We start from the raw sequence: 23,665 nt of genomic DNA on the forward strand, positions 1-23,665 counted from the left end.
GGGAGAGGGATGGAAACCTGAGTGCAGATTCAGTTACGATAACTACCAGATTGTCGTAAAAACCCATCTGGTTCACTAATGTCCTTCAGGGAAGGAAACCTGCCGCCCTTACCCGGTCTGGCCTATATATGACTCCAGACACACAGCAATGTGCTTGATTCTTAATTGCCCTCTGAAATGGCCTAGCAAGCCACTCAGTTGTACAATCTCGCGAAAAAAAGTCACAACAAGAATAAAACCGGACGGACCACCCGGCATCAGACCACTAGACACCAGACACGACAAAGGCAAACCAAGCCCAGTCAACCCTGCAAAGTCCTCCTCACTAACATCTGGGGACTTGTGCCAAAATTGGGAGAGCTGTCCCACAGACTAGTCAAGCAACAGCCTGACATAGCCATACTCACAGAATCATACCTTTCAGCCAATGTCCCAGACTCTTCCATCACCATCCCTGGGTATGTCCTGTCCCACCGGCAGGACAGACCCACCAGAGGGGGCGGTACAGTGATATACAGTCAGGAGGGAGTGGCCCTGGGAGTCCTCAACATTGAGTCTGGACCCCATGAAATCTCATGGCATCAGGTCAGACGTGGGCAAGGAAACCTCCTGCTGATTACCACCTACCGCCCTCCCTCAGCTGATGAATCAATCCTCCTCCATGTTGAACACCACTTGGAGGAAGCACTGAGGGTAGCAAGGGCACTGAATGTACTCTGGGTGGGGGACTTCAATGTCCATCACCAAGAGTGGTTTGGTAGTACCACTACTGACCGAGCTGGCCGAGTCCTAAAGGACATAGCTGCCAGACTGGGCCTGCGGCAGGTGGTGAGCGAACCAACACGAGGGGAAAAACCTACTTGACCTCGTCCCCGCCAATCTACCTGTCGCAAATGCATCTGTCCATGACATTATTGGTAGGAGTGACCACCGCACAGTCCTCATGGAGACGAAGTCCAGTCTTCGCACTGAGGACACCATCCAATGTGTTGTGTGGCACTACCACCGTGCTAAATGGGATAGATTCAGAACAGAACTAGCAGCTCAAAACTGGGCATCCATGAGGCGCTGTGGGCCATCAGCAGCAGCAGAATTGTATTCCAGCACAATCTGTAACCTCATGGCCTGGCATATTCCTCACTCTACCATTACCAACAAGCCAGGGGATCAACCCTGGTCCAATGAGGAGTGGAGAAGAGCATGCCAGGAGCAGCACCAGGCGTACCTAAAAATGAGGTGCCAACCTGGTGAAGCTACAAATGAGGACTACATGCATGCTAAACAGCGGAAGCAACTTGCTATAGACAGAGCTAAGCGATTCCACAACCAACGGATTAGATCAAAGCTCTGCAGTCCTGCCACATCCAGTCGTGAATGGTGGTGGACAATTAAACAACTAACGTGAGGAGGAGGCTCTGTAAACATCCCCATCCTCAACGATGGCGGAGTCCAGCACGTGAGTGCAAAAGACAAGGCTGAAGCGTTTGCAACCATCTTCAGCCAGAAGAGCCGAGTGGATGATCCATCTCAGCCGCCTCCCGATATACCCAACCATCACAGAAGCCAGTCTTCAGCCAATTCGATTCACTCCACGTGACATCAAGAAACAGCTGAGTGCACTGGATACAGCAATGGCTATGGGCCCCGACAACATCCCGGCTGTAGTGCTGAAGACTTGTGCTCCAGAACTAGCTGCACCTCTAGCCAAGCTGTTCCAGTACAGCTACAACACTGGCATCTACCTGACAATGTGGAAAATTGCCCAGGTATGTCCTGTCCACAAAGAGCAGGACAAATCCAATCCGGCCAATTACCGCCCCATCAATCTACTCTCAATCATCAGCAAAGTGATGGAAGGTGTCATCGACAGTGCTATCAAGCGGCACTTACTCACCAATAACCTGCTCACCGATGGTCAGTTTGGGTTCCACCAGGACCACTCGGCTCCAGACCTCATTACAGCCTTGGTCCAAACATGGACAAAAGAGCTGAATTCCAGAGGTGAGGTGAGAGTAACTGCTCTTGACATCATGCAGCATTTGACTGAGTGTGGCACCAAGGAGCCCTAGTAAAATTGAAATCAATGGGGATCAGGGGGAAAACTCTCCAGTGGCTGGAGTCATACCTAGCACAAAGGAAGATGATAGTGATTGTTGGAGGCTAATCATCTCAGCCCCAGGACATTGCTGCAGGGGTTCCTCAAGGCAGTGTCCTAGGCCCAACCATCTTCAGCTGCTTCATCAATGACCTTCCCTCCATTATAAGGTCAGAAATGGGGATGTTCGCTGATGATTGCACAGTGCTCAGTTCCATTCGCAACCCTTCAGAAAATGAAGCAGTCCGAGCCCGCATGCAGCAAGACCTGGACAACATCCAGGCTTGGGCTCAAAAGTGGCAAGTAACATTTGCACCAGACAAGTGCCAGGCAATGACCATCTCCAACAAGAGAGAGTCTAACCACCTCCCCTTGACATTCAACAGCATTACCATCGCCGAATCCCCCACCATCAACATCCTGGGGGTCACCATTGACCAGAAACTTAACTGGACCAGCCATATAAATATGGTGGCTACAAGAGCAGGTCCAAGGCTGGGTATTCTGCGGCGAGTGACTCACCTCCTGACTCCCCAAAGCCTTTCCACCATCTACAAGCACAAGTCAGGAGTGTGATGGAAAACTCTCCACTTGCTTGGATGAGTGCAGCTCCAACAACACTCAAGAAGCTCGACACCATCCAGGACAAAGCAGCCCGCTTGATTGGCACCCCATCCACCACCCTAAACATTCACTCCCTTCACCACCGGCGCACAGTGGCTGCAGTGTGTACCATCCACAGGATGCACTGCAGCAACTCGCCAAGGCTTCTTCGACAGCACCTCCCAAACCCGCGACCTCTACCACCTAGAAGGACAAGGGCAGCAGGCGCATGGGAACAACACCACCTGCACGTTCCCCTCCAAGTCACACACCATCCCGACTTGGAAATATATCGCCGTTCCTTCATTGTCGCTGGGTCAAAATCCTGGAACTCCCTTCCTAACAGCACTGTGGGAGAACCGTCACCACACGGACTGCAGCGGTTCAAGAAGGCGGCTCACCACCACCTTCTCAAGGGCAATTAGGGATGGGCAATAAATGCCGGCCTTGCCAGCGACGCCCACATCCCGTGAACGAATAAAAAAAAAACAATTACAGCTGTGAGGAGGGATGATATGTTAGAAGGATCATCAAATGAGGCCATATGGGTCGAGCTAAGGAACAATAAAGGGGCAGTCACACTATTGGGAGTGTATTATAGACCCCCAAACAGTGAGAGAGAGGTGGAGGAGCAAATATGTCGGCAAATTTCTGAGACGTGCAAAAACAATAGGGCAGTAATATTAGGGGATTTTAACTACCCTAATATTAACTGGGATACAAACATTGTGAAGGATATAGACAGCACAAAATTCTTACATTGCATACAGGAGAACTTTTTTAGCCGATATGTAGCAAGCCCAACAAGAAAGGGGGCTGTTCTGGGTTTAGTTTTAGGAAATGAAGCTGGACAAGTGGAAGGAGTATCAGTGTGAGAGCATTTTTGTGGTAATGATCATAATTCAGTCAGATTTAGCATAGTTATGGAAAAGGACAAAGATAGAACAGGAGTTAAAGTTCTCAATTGGGGAAAGGCTAATTTTACTAAGCTAAGAAGTGATTTAGCAAAAATGGACTGGAAACAGCTACTTGAAGGTAAATCAGTGTCAGAGCAGTGGGAGGCATTCAAGGGGGAGATTCAAGGGGTTCAGAGTAAACATGTTCCCACAAAGAAAAAGGGTAGGACTGCCAAACCTAGAGCCCCCTGGATGTCAAGGAGCATACAGGGTAAGATAAGGCAAAAAAGGAAAGCTTATGTCAGACGAGAACTCAATACTATAGAAAGCCTAGAGGAGTATAGAAAGTGCAGACGTGAAATTAAAAAGGAAATTGGGAAAGCAAAGAAGGTATGAAAAAATATTGGCAAATAAAATCAAGGAAAACCCAAAAATGTTTTATAAATATATTAAGAACAAGAGGATAACTAAAGAATGAGTACGGCCTATTAGAGACCTAAAAGGTAACCTAGGTGTGGAGGCGAAAGATGCATATAAGGTTCTTAATGAATACTTTGCGTCTGTCTTCACAAATGAAAGGAACGATGCAAACATTATAGTTAAGGAGTAGGAGTGTGAAATATTAGATGGGATAAACATAGTGAGAGAGGAAGTATTAAGGAGATTAGCATCTTTGAAAATAGATAAATCACCAGGCCTGGATGAAATGTATCCCAGGCTGTTAGAAGAGCAAGGGAGGAAATAACGGAGGCTCTGACATCATTTTCCAATCTTCCCTGGCTACAGTCATGGCACCGAAGGATTGGAGGACTGCTAATGTTGTACCGTTGTTTAAAAAGGGAGCGAGAGATAGACCAAGTAATTGCAGGCCAGTCAGCCTAACCTCGGTGGTGGGCAAATTATTGGAATCAATTCTGAGGGACAGCATAAACCGTCACTTAGAAAGGCACGGAGTAATCAAGGACAGTCAGCATGGGTTTGTTAAGGGAAGGTCGTGCCTGACTAACTTGATTGAATTTTTTGTGGTGGTAACTAGGAGGGTCGATGAGAGTAGTGCGCTTGATGTAATGTACATGGATTTTAGCAAGGTTTTTAACAAGGTCCCACATGGCAGACTGGTCAAAAAAGTAAAAGCCCATGGGATCCAAGGGAAAGAGGCAAGTTGGATCCAAAATTGGCTCAGTGGCAGGAAGCAAAGGGTAATGGTCAATAAATGTTTTTGTGACTGGAAGACTGTTTGCAGTGGGTTTCCGCATGGCTCGGTACTAGGTCCCTTGCTTTTTGTGGTATAAATGATTTGGACTTAAATGTAGGGGGCACGATTAAGAAGTTTGCAGATGATTCAAAAATTGGCCGTGTGGTTGATAGTGAAGAGGAAAGCTGTAGACTGCATAAGGATAGCAATGGACTGGTCAGGTGGGCAGTAAAGTGGCAAATGGAATTCAATCCTGAGAAGTGTGAGGTAATGCATTTGCGGAGGGAATACACAATAAATGGTAGGATGTTACGAGGTGTAGAGGAAGTGAGGGACCTTGAAGTGCATACCCACAGATCTCTGAAGGTAGCAGGACAGGTAGATAAGGTGGTTAAGAAGGCATACGGGATGCTTTCCTTTATTAGCTGAGGCATAGAATATAAGAGCAGGGTGGATATCTAGAACTGTATAAAAAAATAGTTAGGCCACAGCTTGAGTACTGCGTACAGTTCTGGTCACCACATTACAGGAAAGATATGATTGCATTCACGAGGGTACAGAGGAGATTTATGAGGATGTTGCCAGGACAGGAGAATTTTAGCTATGAGGAAAGATTGGATAGGCTGGGGTTGTTCTCTTTGGAACAGAGGAGGCTGAGGGGTGATTTAATTGAGGTGTACAAAATTATGAAGGGCCTAGATACAGTGGATAGGAAGGACCTATTTCCCCTAGCAGAGAGGTCAATAACCAGGGGGCATAGATTTGAAGTAATTGGTGGAAGGATTAGAGGGGAGCTGAGGGAAAAAAATTTCACCCAGAGGGTGGTAGCGGTCTGGAATTCACTGCCTGAAAGGGTGGAAGAGGCAATAAACTCATTTAAAAAGTACCTGGATGTGCACCTGAAGTGCCGTGACCTACAAGGCTACGGATCAAGTGCTGGAAAGTGGGATTAGGCTGGGTGGCTCATTTTTGTCCAGCGCGGACACGATGGGCTGAATGGCCTCCTTCTGTGCCGTAAATTTTCTATGATTCTATGAAAAGGATCGCCATAGGAAAGCCCATAAAGCTCGTATGGGCAGCACAGCATGAAATATCCCTCAGGATCGGTCAAAGAGATTTTAGAAGCCTTCACTAAGTTTATTCTTAGCCATGCAGCTTAACGGTTAAACACCTAAGTATCAAAAAAGCACTAAATTAGGAGGAAACAAACACAGTAACTATTTGCAAATCTAAATTAATGAGTCCAATTTAAAAGAAAGGACCCAATATATGGGAAGGGCTTCCCATGAAGTGCCTGTTTTATTCGGGCTCTGAGCATCTCTTGTGATGTTCTGATGCTCCAACCACATTATGAGGCTTTGGCCTCATTAAGAGATGTTTTGGGGCCAATGTGTGCACAAACTGTCAGCACTCCACAGGTTCTGCCCCCTGTGTAATAGCGTAGCCTGCACACTGGGGGCTAAGCTTGACCCAGCACCTCATACTGTACGGTGGTTAATGAGAGGCTGAAATGGAAATCCTAAATATTGCATCATTGGTAGTGTAGCATGAAATATATAGTACAGTGTATCATTCAATGATCCCTTATTAAGGGAGCTTCTTTGCATTCTCTGAGCAGGGCTGTTGCAATTTAGACTGAAATGGAAGGTGTAACAAGATTACCTTTGCACTTACATTTTTGTAGATTTTTATATTACATCCAATGTTCCACCTTTAATAGTCGTTCATGTACACCCATGTAAACTAATACTCATACATATTTAATATATAGCTACAGCTACAGATAGATATTTATACTACTTATACATATTTATAGTAACCAATACAGAGCCCAAAGAAGAAAGGGATGAGGAAATATGTATATCACAGTTATAGTATTTCATACAATTTAGGTAGTGTTAGGAATTGAATGATTCTGTGCGCTTCGATTTCTTTCTTGAGGTTCTGTTTCATAACATTCACAGATCATCACATATAGGAATCAGTTCTTGTGACTCAAATTCTTTTATCCAATAATCAAAGTTAAACTTACCCCATGGGATACACGGAGGAATTTCTAGTCACTGAAGATGAGATTAACTGATTCAGTACAGACTAGGGATCAGGCTTGGGATCTTCCTGTGCTGCGTAGGTCAGTACCACACTAGGTGGTGATTTACACAATGAGCTATAAATGGAGCTCAATGTCCTGTGTTTTCTCTTACCAATATCCAGATTCCAATCCAAAAGGCTAATCCCATTCTCAAACTACAGTGCAATTGGAAACTTTATTACATTCGATATTATTGAGCACATAATCTAGGCTGGTGCTCCAGTGCAGTGCTGAGTGAGTGCTGTTTTGCTCAGGATGCGGTCCTTTGAATGACATTTTACACTGAGGTCCTGTCTGCCTCTTCAGGTACATCTTAAAGATCCCATGATGCAATTTGAAGAAGAGTACTGAAATGTCCAAGTCAACATTCCTCCCTTAATCCTTCAACCAACATCATAAAAGAATACATTTTAACATTGTGAAACATTCACCTGACATTTTCTCTGCAGATGCCGTCTGACCTGCTATATCTTTCCAGCATTTTCTGTTTTTGTTACAGATTTAGGGGCCAAACAGCCTCAGATAAATAGCAAAAGATTATTTCCACTGGTCCATCAGTATCAGAAGGGCTCTTAAGGTTAGAGCTAGAAGCACAAAGAGGGGAGGTTAGAAGGAATGTTTTCATGCAAATTCATATTGAAATATGGGTGGCAATTTTCATTCCTGTTTTCAGGCATGAATGGGGTAATTAGCATGCTGGAAATGCAGGTGCACACCTTACTGCCCTTTTCCCACTGACAACTGGGCCACTGCCATTATTGTGGGGGCCTTAAGATAGTTGGCCCAGGCTCTTGCCAGAAACAAGCCGGACTCTCATTATGCCATGCAATCAGAGCCCTACTTGTCAGTAGAACCCCGATGCAATTTTGAAGTAGCAATTGATGGAACGTGTGCAGCACATGCTCCACCCATTTGTGCCTGATGTTCAGCATTCTAACCAGTGGTCCTTAAAGGGACCCTGCAGGCCACTCCAAAATACTTAGAGGAAAGCCTTTTAACAGCTTGACACAAAAATCGACCTCCCAATACCCAACCCTCCACGGCCCTTTCTGGAATCACATGCCATTCAAGGCATGGTATAATTAATAGTGCAGCACTCCCTTAGCATCATACTGGAGTGCCAGCCAAGTTTCTGTGTTCAAGTCTTGGAGAACGGTTTAAAGCTGCAACGCTCTGTCTCAGACATCAAGTTAATGTACATAATATCGAATATAATAAGGTTTTCAATTTGTACTGTGGTTTGAGAATGGGATCAATCTTTTGGACTGGAATCTGTATATTGGTGAGAGGACAAACAGGACACTGAGCTTCATTTATAGCTCATTGTGTAAGTGTACCACCCAATGAGGTACTGAACCACGCAGAACAGGAAGATCCCAAGCCTGATCCCTGGGCTGTGCTGCATCAGTTAATCTCATCTTCAATGACTAGAAATTTCTCCATTTATCTCACAGGGTAAGTTTAACTTTGATTATCGGATACAAGAATTCAAGTCACAAGAACTGTGACTTGAAATGTTATAAAATGTTATAAAAAAGAATGTTTTAAAAAAGAACAAGAGAATGGAGTCAAAGCACACAGAATCATTCAATTCCTAACACTACCTAAATAACATGAAATATAATAACTGTGATATACATATTTCCTCATCCCTTTCGCCTTTGAGCTCTGTATTGGTTACTATAAATATGTATAAGTAGCATAAATGTCTATCTGTAGCTGTAGCTATATATGAAATATGTATGAGTATTGGTTTACATGGGTGTACATGAATGACCATTAAAGGTGGAACATTGGATGTAATAAAAAATCTTCAAAAATGTAAGTGGAAATTGTTGCACCTTTCGTTTTAGTCTAAATTGCAACAACCCTGCTCAGAGAATGCAAAGAAGCTCCCTTAATAAGGGATCATTGAATGATACACTGTACTATATATTTCATTGCTACACTACTAATGATACGATATGTAGGGTCTCCACTTCTGCTTCTAATTAACCACCACACACTCAGGCAAGCTTAGCCCCCAGTGTACAGGTTGTGCCATTACACGGGGAGCAGAACCTGTGGAGTGCTGAAAGATTGTGCACACGTTAGCCCCAAAACATCTCTTAATGAGGCCAAAGCCTCATAATGTGGTTGGAGCACCTGAACAGCACAACAGATGCTCAGAGCCTGAATAAAACAGGCAATTCATGGGTCCTTTCTCTTAAATTGGACACATTTGTTCGGATTTGAAAATTGTTGTTGTGTTTGCTTCTACCTAATTGAATGCATTTTTGCTGTTTAGCTATTTAAACATTTAGCTGCTTTGCTATGAATTAACTCAGTGAGAGCTTCTTAAATCTCTGTGACTGTTACCCAACGCTATTTCATTATATGCTGCCATATGGTTTAAAGCCACAACCTTCTTTCTCAGACTTCAAGGCAACGTACATAATATAGAGTATTATTATGAATTTTCCTTGGGCATCCTTTTGTGTCTTCAGGTTGTGAGAGAAATGCTAGACAGATACATTTGTGCTTTAGGTAATTTATTACAGCACCTTTCACAACCTCAGGGCCTCCCAAAGTGCTTCACAGTCAATTAAGTACTTTTGAAGTGTAGTCACTGTTGTAATGTAGGGAAACCAATATGTGCACAGCAAGGTCCCATAAACAACAGTGAGATAAATGACCAGATAATCTGTTTCATTGATGTTGGTTGAGGGATAAATATTGGCCAGGCCACTAAGGAGAACTCCCCTGCTCTTCTTTGAACGGTGCCATGGAATTGTTTACATTGTTGGATGGCATGCAAATCAGGCTCGACTGTGAAAATGGTTTGGGCCCCCAACCACTTGTTTTGGGTGAGCAGAAGGCTTGTTCCACCCATCATCCATCCAATGGACACTTCAAAATTGACCCCATGAATCCCATGCCATCAGTGGCTACTAAAGCCAAGTCAATCCTGATGTTTAAAAGAGTACATTTGAAGAGTAAAAAAAATAAGGGTACAGGGAAAGAACAGGAAAATGGAATGTGAATGATGGGCTGAATGGCCTCCTTCTGTGCTGTGTCATTCTATGTATCATTCTTTGATGTGGAGCCAGCACCAGCACTGGCACAGCAGAGTGAATAGTTTCTTTCCATACCGAAGTCTCTATGGTCGGAAATTTCCTCGGAGATTTTCCTGCTTTGCCGCCGTAACTTTGGTGGACGTTCGGCGGCGAAAGGGGAGAAGCCACGAGGAAATTTCCGGCCTGTGATTCTACGAACCATCATCGTAACATCTTGTCAAGATCTTTTCTTTCCAATGGCTGACACTCACCCACCACTTTCTATTCAAAAACAAAATGCGCTTGTACTAGACACCATACCACATACCCAGCAATCTCACAAGAAATTACATTTCATTTCATCTTTAAAAATAGATTTTAATACAACAGACTCTTTCAAATAAATGATCTGAGTGTTTTAATATCCGCTTTACAAATTACTGCCTGCCCTGTTCTGTAGTACACAGTGATCTGGAAAAAGTTAATTTCTCAATGAAAATGGATGATAATTCTGGATGTTCTTTATTGAAATAATAAGTCTTCAGTTTTTTAATATTTCACCTTAATTCAACAGAAGAAAAGACAACCTTCCCGAGGGAAGTTGCATCAAGCTGAACAAGGGCCTTATAAAAAGAAAGAACTTGCGTTGAGATAACGCCTTTCACAGTCTAAGGATGTCCTGAAGCACATCACAGCTAATGAATAACTTCTGAAGTGCAGTCACTGTTGCAATATAGGGAACACGGGAATCAAGTTGCACTCAGCAAGATCCCACAAACAACAATGAGATAAATGACCAGATAATCTATTTTTCTGGTGTTAATTCAGGGATAAATGTTGGCCAGGTCATCGGGAGAACTCCCTTCGAATAGTGCCTTGTGATCTTTTACACCCAGTTGAAGGCAGATGGGACCTGGGTTAATGTCTCACCTGAAAGATAAAGGCAAAGAAATTTAATGCACAAGGTAATTAAAGTTCCAAACTTTCTGGGGGTTTTTTGCTTTTTGGCTTCCTGGCAATTTTCCAGAATTTTGGTTAGATGCTTCAAAAGCAGATAAAAGAATCAGGGAAAAACAAAAGTCAAAATTTTGGAGGAAATGGGAGATAAAAAGATAGTGCACGATTGTAAAATATGCGTGTTTCATTGTTTTTTGCTGTCAATCTATTCTCTGTATGTGTGAGTCTACATAAGATATTCACACTTACAGAGTACACAATCAGAATCAGGACAGGAAGAGAAAGCAAGGGTTTTTGAGTAAACCAAAAACAGCATTTTCAGTTTAAAGCCTGGGAAAAATAAGTGGCAAAAACGTTTTTTTTTCAGAGGATACAGAACAGCAATAAAAAAAACACAGGTGAAAATCCCCTAAAGGGGAAAAAGCGAGAATTTCTGAGTTAAAAACTGACAATGACTGCTTAAGGATGATATGTCGTCTGCAGTCTGGTACTTGACAGTAACATAGTAAAGGGTTTGAGATGATTTTGAAAAAAAGGCCTGTCCGGGCTCAGAAGGTCACAAGACAATTAGAAATAAAGAAGGCTATTCGGCCCATTTTAATTCATGCATCCAAAAAGATCCTACAGCCATTGTGGCATTCAATTCTTTCTTAAAAGATTCCAGGCTTTTTTTCTCCACCTTTGTACAAAACACCCATTCCGTTTATTGATTGCTCTTTGAGTGAAGAAGAACTTCCTGTCATCAATCCTAAATCTAACTTTTCCTAATTTGAACCTTGTGTCCCCTTGTCCTATTCTCAAAGTTTAGTTTGAAATAATGGGCAGAGTGGAGCTGTGCCGAATCGAACGCCAATTAGACACCCCGCCTGATTTCCCGTTCCATTAACTATTGCCGATCCGCTACCGGCCATTTTATGCCCCCTGTCGAAGTTGAACCTTCAGCCCAATGCATCTAGATTTAGCCTTTCCACACCATTTTTTAAACTTGCATGCCACTATAAGATCACCTTTCAGTCACCTCCATTCTTGCTTTATAAGTCAGAGATCTGATAACAGGGATCAGCCTTGTAGATCTTCTCTGAAGAACCTCCATCACTTGAAGGTCTCCTTTGCATCTCAGTGTCCATTTCACAGTACTCATGGAAAGTGAAGAGTGGCCACTTGGGCGAATGGCTGGGGCTGCAGGCATCCATGGCAGGTGTCACCAGCTTTATGAGAGCAGGGAAGGAAATGTGCTCTAATAAAAACAGAAAATGCTGGAAATACTCAGCAGGTCAGGCAGCATCAGTGGAGAGAGAAACGGCGTTAACATTTCAAGTCAATGAACAACTTTTAAACAAATACAGAGCAAGGGAAAAGGGGGGCAGGGAAAGAACAAAAGGGAAAAGTCTGTGATAGGGTGAAGGGCACAAGAAAATGTACTATTAGCCGAACACAAGAGAACACAAAGAGAAAGATGCAACAATTCATCAATTAATACTTGCAGAAAGATTTTTTTTATTACCATACATTTGTGTTTCCATAGTAAAATGGTTGTACCAGTGTGTCACAGTGGAGGAGACAAGCCAAGTCGTTTCTACACAAAGCCTATTATACATTCATGCAAAAGATAGAACAATAAACCTATTGGAATAAATGGGTTGCGTTGGCAACCCTTGTGGAAATTAAGATGAAAGGCCAAGCTAGATTTATTCATTTATATCCTCTGAATATTTCAAATGTTTTATAAATTTATAATTTGACCACACTATATGATAGCACAGTGTTGTAATTGGTTGAATGCTATTTTTTGAATAAAGACAGGTCAAACTATGGGGTGCTCACAAGTTAAATTAATGGGGTGGAAACTGGACCTTGTTGCACCTGTTTTAAGGGCAGTGTTTTCAGGGACCGGTTTTCAGGGACCAGCGTCCTGCATCCTAAGGACACCTGAAAGATTTCCGACCCAATATTGGGTTGGTCATTTTTCAGGCATCCTGCATAATTAACTTCGCAAAGCCTGCCTAAAACAGGCATGGGGCTCCTTGAATATGCTAATAAGGGGCTTAATGCGTATATTAGGACCCCTCTGGGGAATTGGGCTGCCCTGACTGGAGCAGGCACCTGTTTAACCTTATGTGGGGTAGGCCAAAAATGGATGCTCCTGAATTTCTAGAAACTACAGCTTTGAGCTTCATTTGAATCTAAAAAGACTGTTAAATCATTGCAATTCACGCACCTGAGCGTGCCTGAACCAAAGAGACCAGTAAATTTGCAGGTGAGACCACAGCTGTTTTTTTTCTTTATTCATTCTCGAGATGTGGGGATGGTGCTGGCACCAACATCATGCAGCTTCATAATTTCTTTTTTAAAATTAGTGCAGAGAAGGATTTAGTATGAAGTTGGTACGAGAACAATGCCCTCGACATATGTACCCCATTGCCGCAGCAGAAGTACTCTGATTTTCCAGGATTTGGAGTTTTAGCTGGTGCACATTATTACACTCATGATAAATTTAAATCAAATATAAAATTCTAACAACCCTTTTACTTATTCTTAGCGAAAGATACAAACTCTGCCCTGCATGATTACTTCTGTGACTTGGAAGCCAGTTGAAATTTAAACTTGCAAAAAGAAATAAAGTGACTTTACATCAGTCACAAGAGAAATGAATACTGAAAATCTCTGTGTTCTTTATACAAAATTAAAATGCCAAATTGAATTCAGGCCTAGCTTGACATATAGAACATCTGATCTGTATTGACATCTCTGAAAATAGTCAGCAATGAAAATGGGCAGCATTATCTTCACAAAGAGATCGGGCACAATTCTAAAAGGAATCTGCGGGTGCGTTGAGGGCAAAGAAAATCGTGTTTTTGAGGAGCAGGCAGAAATCCCGGCTCCAACGTGCCTAAGGACGCGCACGACTCCGAGCGATCTGGGTGTGCGCGCCGTTCCTGAACCTGGAAGTCCCGCTGGGAATTAAAGCACTATTTAAAGCAATAAATCACCTAGTTGAAGTAGTTTAAAAATGAATAAATGAAGACAAGCGATTTCAATGCTACATCAACTGCCCCATGGACAACCTCAGCCAGACGGAGAGGGCAGTGGGATTCCACTCTGAGGCTGGCTTCCCAAGTGTATAGGGTGCTATCAATTGCACCCATATAGCAATCCGAGCACTCCACACGAGCCAGGGCCGTTCATCAACAGAAAGGGGTATTACTCCATCAATGCTAAGCTCGTTTGTGACTACTGCAAAAGATTCCTTCACCTGTGCGCCAGATTCCCTGGCAGCTGCCAAGATTGATTCATTCTGAGGGAATCCAACATCCCGGGGCTCTTCCACGCACCAAACACCCTTAAGGGCTGTCTCCTCGGGGTCAAGGGATACCCCCTGCACACGTGGCTCATGACACCTCTGAGGAACCCCATCAGCGAACAGCAGCATCGATATGACAGCCACATCGCCACCAGGTCTGTAATTGAACATGCGATAGGACTGCTGAAGATGCGATTTCAGTGCCTCGATCATTCTGGGGGAGTGCTTCAATATGCACCAGACAGAGTGGGATGCGCTATAGTAATGTGTTGTGTCCTGTTCAACATGGCACAACAGAGATGGGTACCGGTTGATGAGGCCCCATGCCCTCATCTACCATCCACATCTGCCATCCACATAGAGGAGGAGGAGGAGGACGAACTCATGGGCAGAGCAGTGGCTCACCTGGCTGCTCGTGAGGCCAGGGAGTCACTCATATGTGAACAGTTCTCGTAAGATCAGAAACTGAGAACAGTCCAGTCCTCACAAGACCTGGAAAGACCAGTCCCCACCCCGAGCCCTGCACAAAACAGTTCTGCAACTACACATACACCCACTGTAAAGTGACCCACTGGGTGGCATCAAGTGTCGCTGTTCATGATGAAGCTCATGAAAGGACACTATCACAAAAGCCAGTCAAGAATGGGCAAGAGGTGGCAGTAGTGGTGAGAATGATAACATTTAATGTGACTTTAACAAAAGCCAAATATAAATGAAAAACATGACAGTCTGTAAGACACACTTGTGCATACCCTCCGTGATCACAAAACCTTAGCCTTTCTCTTCCTGCCGCTTCTACAAGGTGCATCCCCTTTAGCTGCAGCAGATGTAGTGGCAGATTGCTCATGTCCATGGCCGGACTGCTTAGATGCTTTCGGCCTATGCCCTCTGGGTTTGGAGCCCGTGAGGGCCCCTCCAAAGACTGCTCCACCTGCACCTGTGCAAGGGCAGACTCGGCCACCTGGAAAGGAGGCAGCATTGCGGGTACTGGTTGAGAGTGGGGCAACAGGTAAGACGTAGGAGCACTTTGAATGGCGTCCCCACTTCCATGTCCCCTTTCACCATCATCCCTCCCTTGGGCCAGGGCCACGTACTCCTACCACTCTACTGGAGAACAGTTTGGAGGACATGTGTGATGCCTTGGAAGCCCAGTTGTAAAGTTTCTGTCTGCCTGTTTAAGGCGGCAGAATGTTGTTCACCGTGAGTCTGCACGGCCATTGTCAGCACCTGAATGGACTCATCTGTAAGCCGTGCTTGAAGCTCAATGGAGGGTAGCCTTCTCCCCATCGCAGACATTCCCACACTTACCTGCGACACTATCTCAATCATTTCCGCAGTTACCTGCGACACTATCTCAGACATTTCAGCAGTTACGTGCGACACCCTCTCACACAGTTGCTCACATCCCTGTGACACTATCTCAGAGATTCCCTCACGTCCCTGTGACACTATCTCAGAGATTCCCTCACTTCCCTGTGACACTATCTCAGAGATTCCCTCACATCCCTGTGACACTATCTCAGAGATTCCCTCACATCCCTGTGACACTATCTCAGAGATTCCCTCATGTGCCTGCGCCACCATTCCACTAATGCAGGAGTTGGACTCCTCCATCCTCTGCACTATTGTGGAGAGTGCACGTGGCACCTGTTCCAGCACCTCGCAAATGTGCTGCTGCCCCTCGATCATTCTCCTTTTAAAGGATGGTCCCCAGGGTTCAGCATCTGCGGCCACTTGAGCAAAGCCTGGAGAGGAGTGTGCCCACCGATGTGGACACTCCACAGCTTCCCCTGCTACCAGTGTCTGCTCATGCTCATTTGTGTGTGGTAACTCACCAGATGCCAACCCAACTAACTGACTACTAGGACCCATCGAGGTGTGAGTATCTGCGCTGGTGGATGACTCGCTAAGATGTGACGCTTCGCCCTCAGAGGCCGGCAGGTCCTCTGAGGAATCACCCTCTGCCGTCACTGTGGTCGTTGAAGGGCCTTTACGGGAACAGAAAGCAATATTACGCATCATCACAGATGTGCCATGTTGCGATGAACATACTGAGGTATTGTACATGGCAAGCATTGTTCACATCAATTCACGTTGTGTGTGATGAATGTTAAAGTTGTGTCATCAGACGTTTGTGGGGTGCCAGTCTCGGCGTCCTCGACGGACAGGCATTCGAGGGTGCGGCTGATCTGCAGGGCCTCCTCCTCCATGTCTGTGAGGACCACTATTTGTTGTGGCCCCCCTCCAGTCCTCGCCCTCTCGTGTGCATTTTGCGCTCTCTTTTAGAAAGGGAGAAAGAACAGACCTGTGAGTGAGCGATGGTGAAATGGCCAACCAATGAATGCATTGGTTTGAGTGAGGTTGACCATGAAGGAAATGCATCAGAGGGTGAGTATGAGACAGAGCCATCACATTGGATCAGGATTGGGGTGAGTGGTAGTGGTGGGTCACAAATGGGGAGGTGAGGAAGTACTCAGGAAGTGCAGGTAATTTGAGGATGAGCCTTAAACGGGTGTGAGGAGTGATGTGATGTAGTCTTGGCAGTGCAGAATAAGTTGGGGGGTGGTGGTGATGTGCACCATGGAATCAGTAAGTGTACTCACTTTTGCTGACCTGGTTAGGTCATTGAAACGCTTCCTGCACTGGATCCAGGTGCGGGAGATGTTACTGCTGCTGGTGACCTCCTCTATCACCTCGAGCCAGGCTTTCTTGGTGGCAGAGGCAGGGCGCTTCCTCCTGTCGGCCGGATAAAATAGTTCCCTCCTCCTCCTCACACCGGCCAGTAGCAGCTGAGGCATTGCTGAATCTTGGAGCAGCCTTGCCCCTCTGCTGCTCCATTGGATCTTCTTGCTCTTTGCTCCAGCAAAATCCATTGGAGCAATGGCCCTTTAAATCCAGATGCTCCAGCTGACAGCCTGTCATGTGGGTGCGCAGTCCACCCACCATGCAGCTTTCAGATGGCAAACGTGGAAACAAGATTAATGGCCACCAATTAAGTCGCGATTGCGTAGGGAACGGTAAGATTTTATTAGTCGGGTTTGCCGCGCGCCCATTGACCCCCCCCCCGCTGCTATTGAGCCTCCCTTTTAAGATCGAGCCTATACAGCCTGAATATAATTTACTCACTCTTATTTCTTTATCGCTTGTGTTCCACCTCTTGCTATTGAAAAATTTGAAACCAATTGTACAGATTTTTCTAATGGTTTGCATTTCATGGCTGTGTTGTCTCACGTCAGTCAGAGTAATGTTGGATGTAGCTCAACCAGCAGTTGACTCTTTCATAGAATCTTTCTCTGACTTTTTTGTTCGTTCCACCCTTCCCTCCCTCCTATTTTCTTCTGTCCTCTTCTGAAGGGGTTAACTCATCCTGAGGTACGGATCCGCAGGCACCATCTGCCCACAATCTACCTAAGGTGCCATTTGTGAGCCAAGTTAAGCTGGTTTACCCCCCCTCCCTAACTCAGAGGCTTTGAGGCCGATTAAAGGGCCCCTGCCATTACTGTGCAAATCATTAGAAACATCTGCACAATTGGTTTCAAGTTTTTCAGTAGTAAGAGGTGGAAGACAAGCGCTAAAGAAATGAGAGTGAGTAAATTATACTCTGACTGTATCACTTTGTTAAGGTAATGCTGCCTATTTTCATTGCTGAATACCTCCAGAGATGACAGTCCAGATCAGATGTGCTGTACGTCAAGAGAGACCCGTAAGCAACTTGGTTACCACCGTTGAGATCAGTTATCTCAGTGTGGACCAGAGGTCAAACCTGAGGCCTGCCTGGTCCAAATGGATTTGTTCCACAGGATGCACTGTATTTACCAACTGAGCTAACCAGCAACTTTTGTTTATATAGCGCCTTTAACATAGGAGCACAATCGGACAAAAATCAACACTGAACCAAAGAAGGAGATATTAGGAGTGGTGACTAAAAGTTTGGTCAAATAGATGGGTATTACCTGGAGGTATAGAGACAGAAAGGCAGAGGGAGGGAATGTCAGAACGTGGGGCATAAATAACTGAAGGCACATGTGTAAGTGTGAAAGCATATTCCTCCCAATCCAGTCTGACCTCGCCTGATGGCTTGGTTCTGCTTATTGTGATACTGAGCCATGTAAAGGTAATTCATTTCAGCTGCAGTTACCTTTGTGGTGCTACAATTAATCTTAGGGCTCTTGGCCCCTTTGGAGAGGGGAGGTAAGTGGGGTCTCAGTTGGCTCCATAATCTGGTGCTGAAAGATTAGAACTAAGTCAGTCCTTCATAGCAAACTCCTTAGCGTCGATATTAAGCCCCCACCACGACGGGAGAGGGGTTAAAAATTAAAAATCGGGAAACCATAGAACCATAGAAAAGATACAGCACAGAAGGGGGCCATTCGGCCCATCGTGTCCGCGCCGGCTCGAAGAACAACCAGGTGCCCATTCTAATCCCACCTTCCAGCACCCGGTCCGTAGCCCTGCAGCTTACAACAGTTTAGGTGCAGGTCCAGGTACTTTTAAAAAGAGTTGAGGGTCCCTGCCTCTACCACCAATCGAGTTCCATACACCCACCACCCTCTGGGTAAAAAGGTTTTTCCTCATGTCCCCTCTAATCATTCCGCCAATCAGTTTAAATCTACGTCCTCTAGTTCTTGAACTCTCTGCTAGGGGAAGCAGGTACTTCCTGTCTACTCTATCTAGGCCCCTCATAATTTTGTACACCTCAATCAAGTCTCTCCTCAGCTTCCTCTGCTCCAAGGAAAACAACCCCAGCCTATCCAATCTCTCATAGCTGCAATTTTCAAGCCCTGGCAACATTGTTGTAAATCGCCCCCCCACCCGCTCCATATGCGCCCGTTACTGTTTTTACGGCAGCAGGTTGCTTGATGTGTCTGTATTCCGCTCTGGAGAGGCAGGACACTTCATTATAATATTTAAATTAGGCTCCCACAGTGCAGTTGGAGCTTGATTTAAATTTAACGCTGGCTGGTTAGGTTTCCCAGGGCTTGGGAAATCTGCGCAAAATGGAGACTGGAGCAGCAGGTAAGTGCTTTTTATGACACAGCTTGTGAGCCAGGAGGAGCAGGAGTGCAGCCCCCAGCCCCTCAAGCAAACTTTCTGCCGATCGCAGCCTCTCCTCGCTGGTGCGATTGGCCGATTCCCCCTGCCGCCACCCCCAACCTCCAAACCCCAATCTTTGCCTCTCTACTGATTGACGGCCTCCGACACCCCCCCCCCCCCCCCACCTACGATCTTTGCCAATTGACGGGGACCATCTCCAACGGTCCCCAGCTGCGACCTTCTCCAACGGCCCCCAGCTGCGACCTTCTCCAACGGTCCCCAGCTGCGACCTTCTCCAACGGTCCCCAGCTGCGACCTTCTCCAACGGTCCCCAGCTGCGACCTTCTCCAACGGTCCCCAGCTGCGACCTTCTCCAACGGTCCCCAGCTGCGACCTTCTCCAACGGCCCCCAGCTGCGACCTTCTCCAACGGCCCCCAGCTGCGACCTTCTCCAACGGCCCCCAGCTGCGACCTTCTCCAACGGCCCCCAGCTGCGACCTTCTCCAACGGCCCCCAGCTGCGACCTTCTCCAACGGCCCCCAGCTGCGACCTTCTCCAACGGCCCCCAGCTGCGACCTTCTCCAACGGCCCCCAGCTGCGACCTTCTCCAACGGCCCCCAGCTGCGACCTTCTCCAACGGCCCCCAGCTGCGACCTTCTCCAACGGCCCCCAGCTGCGACCTTCTCCAACGGCCCCCACCTGCGACCTTCTCCAACGGCCCCCACCTGCGACCTTCTCCAACGGCCCCCACCTGCGACCTTCTACCACTGGCTTTCTCGCCCGGCAGCCGACCAGGCTATCGATCTGACCGGCTGCTGGACAGGAAACGGAATAAAAAGATGATAATGAGGTCCTGCCATTAAATCCGGCAAGACCTTCGTATTTCTGGTTTCCCCCCCCCCCCCCAAACACACTCCCCTGCTCCCTCCCCATAAATATCGGGGCCATTAATTCAGTATCTGAGCCAGTCAGGTCCAAAGTTCTTCAGGCACTGTTGAGATTGACCAGCTAGGCTGGCTCACTAATGAAATCTGGAGTGGTGGACCTGTCACAGAGGAATACAATTCTTCCCATTTGACTCGAGATATGACAAGTCAATGCTCTGTACTGGTAGGCTGTATAGATTCAGATGATTAAACTTCAGTAGTACCTCTCCAACTAGTTGGGCTTCCCTAACCCTTGGCTTCTGCCAATCTGTGCTTAAACCCTTATCAGAGAGAGATCGCGTGCACTTCATGTCGCAAACAAAAGCTCTGCTGGTTGAATTTTCCCAGTAGCTTAGTTCAGAGACACTTAAACATGGTGATGAGTTTTGGACCCAAGGCTGACCAAAGAAAGAGAGCTAGGGAGGTGAAAAATCAACCAAAGTTCCCTCTCCTGACTGCTATATAGCAACAACTGCCAGCAAGTGTTTCATGTGTTGGGTGAAGACATGATTGGGCTTGGCTGTGATCCCTCAACGGTCATAAAACCTACCCACGCTTGTGCATGGCTCACACACAACAAAGAGCCCTTATGGCAAGTAGTATTGGGTGGCCAGTTCCCACACGCCAAAAACAGAGTTGATCATTTTAGTTACTTAATAAGGCCATTCAAGGTGGAGAATTTACCCTTGTGCAGATGCACATAGAACCTGAGGAACAGCGGTCTTGGCTCAGAACCACTGGTCCGTTACTTCCAAATACTGCATGCGCCTGCATCCCACTGAGCTGACCCCACCCCATATCACAAGTTTGGCTCAGCCAAATGTCTGTGGTGCTCTTAGCACCTAGCGCAAGACGTGCTGGGGGAGTATCACGGGGGAGTCAGGTGATGGGATGTCAAGCATCAGCAGCTATTGAAGGGCTGTGGGCTGCCCTTCAATAGCTGCCATTTTCTTGAAAATAGAAAAGGCTTCAGACATAGCAGCATCTTAGAAAGACCGGCCTTTGAAGGCTAATGAAGGGAGGCCCAGGGTCGAAGAAGAGGGCAACCCAGAAGAAAACATCAAATGTTATCGTATGATCTCATGTATAAAATTCCTTCATGGCCTCAACTCAATGTCAGCTTGACTCAGTTGATAGCATTCTTATATCTAACTCATAAAGTTGTGAGTTCGAGCCCCACTCCAGGACTTGAGCATATTAAACATGGGCCCCATCTGCCTGTTCAAGTGGATGTTAAAGATCCCATGGCCCTATTTGAAGGGTAGGGACTGCTCCTAGTATTCCGGCTCACACTCATCTTAGTCAACATCACCAAAAATAATTTAAATGGTCCTTTATCTCATTGCTGGTTGTTTATGCAAAATTGGTTCTGTGTTTCCCTAGGGGTTTGTCCAGAAAATTATTGTCTTTCTGCTCCTTGATTATCTTTGGTAGGACAAATGCCCTAAGAATTGCTTTAAGTGTGTAAGGGAAAGGGCGCATGCTAATTAAACCATGAAGGTTTATTCAAACAAAACATTGCTTACCAGGGATAAGGGGGACCTGTGTGTGACCCCTTTTGTTAGCTGAGAAGCTAGGAAGTAAACAAGCAACCTGGCATGTCTAGGTGCTGATTTGGAGGTCATCAGTGATGGCAACAGGGTTATGTGAGGTGACTGACACCAAAAGGTTTGAACTCTTCTAACACAGTTAGAGCCCTCAGTTCTCCGTCCTTAGTTCTTGGTTCTTAGTTTATTTGTAGTTCTTTCAGTGGTTCTTGTAGTCGTCTTTGTGGTAAAAGGTATATCAAGTATACGTAGAAGAGGGTCTCTGTAAAATCGGAAAAAACATTTCTAACAGAGAAAAAGCTTACAGAATATTTTACCGCAACTAGGCATATATATGTGCCACTTAATTTCCTTGAGATCAAGGAAGGTGAGATTTAAGCCAGTCAGTCAAGATTCAGCTACCAGTGCAGAAAGTGAATTTACTAAGGAGCAGAGGATCCAAGGGAAATGGATAGCACCTCTACAGATGGAGATTCACCAAATGGACATCTCAGAAAACTAACACCATCCTCCCAGAGGAAGGCGAGGCAACCAGTTCATCCATGCCAGCTCATAAAAATAATAGGAATAACATTTGATCTGGACCCAGGACTTTGTTACCCTTAAGTTTGCCTAGTTTGTCTCGTATCTCCTTTATTTCTATCTTAACTGTCAGCCAGATGTCTGACACACACTGATACAAAAAAAAGTACATGAAAATGGGTGCAAGTAGCAAATGAAGAGTCTGTTATGATGAGATTGCTATGAGAAGAGTATATACGAGTGAAGATTGTCACTCGGGAGCGTGAAAAAGAACAAGTGAAGGACTACAAGTGAGAAGGTAGGACTGTATAAGAAGATCTGAATGGAAGAGTGGCAAAGGATAGACAGCTGCAAGAGCTGGCAGAGGAGGAAACTTATTGGCAAGGTCTTGTGGCATCTATGGTCAATCTGGTTATGGTAGCTCTCTTTCTCTCTCTTGAACCCTACAGGGTGAAATCTAGTCTGGGAGTCAAGGTAAAAGTCTCTTAGCTTTGAGGGCTGGAAACAATCATGAAAGAAAAGCTTTTGGCTTATCTCAACTCTGTCCCCAGTAGACATAAGCCCACAAAACAAAGTTGCTTTTAGATGTGGCACAACTGGCATTTGACAATCTTACTCAATAGTTCAAAGATACAGGCCAAGCAAGAAATGCGAGACATTAGACTGGTGCAATAGAGGGCTGGTTGTTTGGGGAATATAGGGGAGCTGTGTTCAATTCAATTGATGTTCCTCGTTGCTTCTGGTGCAAAATATTCCATTGCCATCTCCAGAAACAGAACACAATTAAAAGTGTTTGACGTGTTAGAGTATGTACATGGATCTATTCATAAAACAATATCCGTGGAAAAAAAATTAGCAGTGATAAAATATTTGATTATAGTAATGTTATCTTGAAAAAGCCTTCACTATTCAGTGGCTGAAGTAGATTAATTAACATGCTTCATGAAGCATACTCAACCTTGGTCTCTCTTGATACAGAATGATGATTCACCAGGGTCTAACTTTATAATATATTCTCAGGATGCCTGAAAGATTTGCATAATATTAGAATACAAGTGCCTTTTTTGTTAATCTATAGTGGACTTACTTATGCTGCTAAACATGGCCAATGCTCAAAAATAGATAAGAGGAAGGCAGAGCTGTTTTGATAGTATAAATTGTCCTTTCATGAGTATGAGTAAATTGCAATGTGGAGCGTTTTGGTGTAAGTTTAATTCCTGTGGCCTTTTATTTTGTCATGACTAAAGCAAATTAAAGTTTGAAGAGTGTTGCTGCAAATTAAAATCACACAGCAGCTTCTTGCTATTTTTGACTGTAATCCCTCTGGCCTCCTTGTATCTTCCTAGGCTTGAGAAGCCTTGGCAAAGGGCCAAAGTCTCCAAAAGCCACCAGAGGATGAAAAGAGTTGGGGGAGAACTTAACATAAATCAAGAAGTAGTGGTGAGGTGGCCCCTAACTTGAT

General features: G+C 45.3%; 1 long non-coding RNA gene across 1 annotated transcript in view; it reads left to right on the forward strand.

The window, feature by feature from the left end:
• LOC137306069 (uncharacterized) overlaps positions 1–12,670 on the forward strand; it is a 37,527-nt gene extending 24,857 nt beyond the window's left edge. Inside the window, exon 3 of the long non-coding RNA XR_010958818.1 lies at positions 10,491–12,670. This is a non-coding gene — a long non-coding RNA (uncharacterized lncRNA). The remainder of the gene's footprint in view (positions 1–10,490) is intronic.
• The last annotated feature ends 10,995 nt before the right edge of the window (positions 12,671–23,665 follow it).

The sequence above is a fragment of the Heptranchias perlo genome, chromosome 3 (genome assembly GCF_035084215.1).
Source record: "Heptranchias perlo isolate sHepPer1 chromosome 3, sHepPer1.hap1, whole genome shotgun sequence".
In the NCBI taxonomy this organism is placed as follows: Eukaryota; Metazoa; Chordata; class Chondrichthyes; order Hexanchiformes; family Hexanchidae; genus Heptranchias; species Heptranchias perlo.